We start from the raw sequence: 4,442 nt of genomic DNA, 5'->3' as shown, positions 1-4,442 counted from the left end.
AGTCAGTTAATGCACACAAAGTATAGCTGGCCAATAGGAAAAGAGCGCGGTCTTTACGGATTGAGGTGCAACATTGCGGAAAAGGCGCGAAATTTAAAAATTCAAAACTTTTTGAAAATAAACTGGCAATAACTCGGAAAATAAGCAGTTTTTGGGGATACTGACATCCCCAACAACATTACACCTCCGCCAGAATACGCCCTTGGACTCAAATATCTACTCTCAAGGCCGCGTAACGTAAAACACCCCCATATACGCCCTCGAGAATCTATCCCTCGTTGTTATCAAGATAACCGCACCTTGCTTCGGCCTTCCCATAACTACATGACAAATACACTAAACCACGCGTACCGCGAGTTTGATGAAACTTCACACCCGCATATACCGGCGGCCAGCACACGCCATTATGCGCCTCCACCATCCTACACACCCACTTCCGTCCCAGTTGTTGACCATTTTCGGACGCGACCCATCCCTGCACAACCACCGTTACTTTCTGCACCATGCCATTCTCCACACCTCCCGCCGATGAGAAGGACTTCATTTCCCAAACACCCTCCCACCCCTCACACGCTTCCGACTACATACCAGCCTTCAAGACATATATCCTACCCCATAATGAACTTTATGCTCCACCTTCTACCGTGTATTCAAACCTGCCTCAACCACTACTCGCCCCTCTACCCCCAGTTGTGAATACACCTCGACCTAATCCGAACACATGTCTAGTCAACGCTACTTCATGTACCCTAACCTCCCCTAACGAATTCTCCCTAGTACCGAACTCCGTCGTAAACGAAGTTACCAAATTCCTACTTAGTATGGTGAGCTCATAAATGAACCTATTAATTATGCTCTTTAACGCCCGCTCACTGCTGCCAAAAATCCATACTCTATGTGCGATTATTGCTGTTGCGCAACCAAATCTGATTTGTGTGACCGAAACATGGCTCTCGGTTGATATTCCAGACATGGTGGTCTCAATCCCTGGTTATAATCTTCACCGCTCTGACAGGAGGAACTCGAGGCGTGGAGGCTGTGCCATCTACTCTAACTCGGAACTTCGTGCAGCCCCCTTGATGATCCCAGCCTAGAAGGGATTCCAGAAACTACATGGATCTCCATGAAACAGACCAAACTACCTGTACTAGTAGGCTGTATCTACCTACCACCGACCCCCTCCCCCGCTTCTATAACTGACTTGTCCCGTAATATCTCCACTGCTGACGCCCTTCCTCATTCATCTAACTTCGTGCTGGGCGACTTCAACCTCATGGATATTTCCTGGTCTCCCACTCTGGGCAACAGTCGTTACGCCACACTGCTTGCCCATCTTAGTGTAGAGGGTTGGTCTCAGACTGTACGCAGCCCCACACGTGACCAACACACCTTAGATCTAATATTTTCAAATGGGGGTCATCTGGCTATGACTGCAGTTGGTCCATGGTTTCCAGGTAGCGATCGCTGCGTTGTTTCATTTAACGCAGTCAGGTTTAGTGAAACTGTTCCCCCGAGTCCATCTTTCTTTCACCTCCTGACATCGGACATTTTGCTGGCTTTTTCGTCCCTGATGGCCTCCCGGGACTGGAACGACTTCTTTCTCTCCTTAGACACGCAACGGATTTGTGATATCTTCTGCCAAAACCTATTGACCTCTCTCTACCTTGCCTCTTTCATCAAGAGGTTTTACCCTGGTATCTTTCAACATAATAAGCTATTGAAAGCCTTGGAAAATAAAATACGCCGAGCCGGCAGAGAATATCGGAAATCTCTGGATCTCTCATTAATACGCCTCATCAACAAGCTTTCAACTGACCGAGAATCCTTACGGGTATCCCACAAATGCCGAGAAGAGGGCACCACTCTCAGGGGCCCTTCTAGCTGTAAATTACTCGGCCGCCTATTTCGTGGGCGCTGTACCCCAAACTGTCACCAAGTCACTTGTCTGAGCTCCACCAACGGTAGCTTCATCAGTCATCCTGTCAATATAGCCAACCATTTGAATGCTTAATTTGCCAGCCGCTAGTTACCTCCTTCTCCCAAGTTCAATCCTACAATCTCCGCCTCATATTCCATTTCTCTACACCAGAGTAACCCCTCGTCTGTGAGCAGCTTGCCCATCTCCCTAGCTGAAGTATCAGCCCTTCTTCAAACCCTCAGAGAGTCCGCCGTGCCGGGAGGCGACTGCATACCATCGCTTGTCCTGAGATATGGCGGCCAAGATGTCAAAACCCTTGTCCTAAATCCCTTTACTCACTCAGTCAACTCTGGAATCGTCCCCTCTCAATGGAAACAATCTGTTGTTCGCCCCCATTTTAAATCCGGATCCAGGCAAACTGCTTCAAATTGCAGAGGGATCCACCACACCCTTCTTTTAATGCGAACCCTCGAACGTCTGGTGAAAGGCCCGTTAATCAGGTTTCACCTAGCCACAAACGCCATAGATGATCGACAGTATGGATTTCTATCTCAGAGATCCGTAAATGGTTGCCAGCTTCACTTCTTTGAGACCATCACAGCAGCCTACGACGCTGAATACTCCATAGTAACAGTCTATCTGGACATCCAAAAAGCCTTCGTCCAAGTACCCACGCCTCTCTGCTACACAAACTTAGCACCGTTGGCATCACGGGAACCTTATTTCAGTGGTTTGCCTCCTGTTTATCAGACAGGAGGCAAATAACGCAAATCGGGGTCACACAATCATCTCCACTACCGATCACTAGCGGAGTCATCCAAGGAAGCGTGCTAGGCCCCATCCTTTTCTTACTATACATCAATGACGTCTTCGGCGCCATATCCCACGGTAAGGCCTTCCTCTTCGCGGACGATATAAAAATCGCGTACACATTCCCCACCTCTGCAAAAACCCTTGCCTTTCACCAGATTAAGCAAGACCTAGATTCACTGACTCGCTGGTCAAACAACTCTGGCCTTAGCTTCTCCTCCACAAAATCCTGTATAACTTCCTGCCGCTGCTCTCTCCCGGCGGATGCTTTCACAATTAACAGAAATCCTATTACTCATTCTACAGAGATCAAAGATCTCGGCCTCGGATACTCCTGTACTTTTAGCTTTTCCCACCAGGTGCAATTTCAGGTAGCAAGAGCGCGCAGGCTCAGTTTTTTAATACTGCGCTCCTGCCATCTTCCAGACACGATGGTTGCAATCTTTAAGCTATGCGTACGACCAGTCGTGGAATTCTGTCATACGCTCTCTTCCCTCTACACCCAAAGTTGCAGACTCGCAACTGGAAGCGTCCAACGCTCATTTACGAAAAAACTCTTTCCTCGGTCAAACCCCCTCTCTTACCGTTCCCGCTGTCAAATCATAGGCCTTGAAGCACTATGGCCTAGAGAGTTAAAATTGAATCTAGCTCTTTTGCACCGTTTACTACATAAGAACACCTTTATAGCAGAGGCTAGACCAAGCATAACCTCGCAACCTCGCTACAGACTCCGCAACTCCTGCAATCCCTTAGTGTGTCCCCCAGCCTGCACAAACCTACGCCACTACTTCTTTCTAGTTTATTACGATCGCAGCTGGAACAGCCTTTCTGAGCAGCTGCGGAGCATCACACATCACCATGCTTTTCCTCAGTCTGTAGACAAATTCCTTACCTGTGAAACTGCTGCCGCCTTACTTAATACTCAACTGCCCTCTGACCTCCTCTACGAATCAGGTCCAGTACGCATATCATTTGAGTGACGTTACAGTTAGTAAGCAAGTAAAGGATCCTGTTATCATTTCTTCCCATCCTCTTGGCTCGCTTTAAGCTAATCAAGGACTAAATGCCAACTTGATCTAAATATGCAACGTTACTGGCCTGGTTGTTTTCTTTTTCCATATTTTTCCCTGTATCAGCTTACACCTCGTACTAGCCTAGTTCCTACACCGGGCTACTCCATAAACGCTCTCTAGCGTCTATTGTTCTCGTCCAAACTCTACTGACAAAGACCAAATAAAAATTAGCTATTTCTTCCCCAACTCACTGCACGACTTAATCACCTACTAATTCTAATTATGCTGTGTTACTGGCCTGGTTGTTTTCTCCTACCCCGTCAACTTATGCTTCGTCCTAGTCGAGTCCCTACCCCGGATTACTCTATCAGCTCTGTCTAGTAGCTGGTGCTTTCAGTCTAACTCTAACTCGTAAAAACCAAACCAAGGTCGATTTATTTCTTAATTTCATTATCAGACCGCATCCTGCGCTTATATATATCCATTTGATAATTTGCTCCACCAAACACTCCCATGCACAATATCGCGGTACGCTCCTACTCGACGTGGCATCCCACACCAACGCTCCGACGCCGTTTAGCCATGGTGCAATCGCCGTGAATATCAACCTTCCAGTCCCACTGACTCATTAACAACTGTCATTTCATCTCGCCTCCGCGACTTGCCTCTGCCAGCGTCTGCATGCTGTTGCTTGTTCGGAT

The sequence above is a fragment of the Opisthorchis viverrini genome, assembly GCF_000715545.1.
Source record: "Opisthorchis viverrini unplaced genomic scaffold opera_v5_200, whole genome shotgun sequence".
Taxonomy (NCBI): Eukaryota; Metazoa; Platyhelminthes; class Trematoda; order Opisthorchiida; family Opisthorchiidae; genus Opisthorchis; species Opisthorchis viverrini.
Note: the sequence above shows the minus strand (reverse complement) of the source record.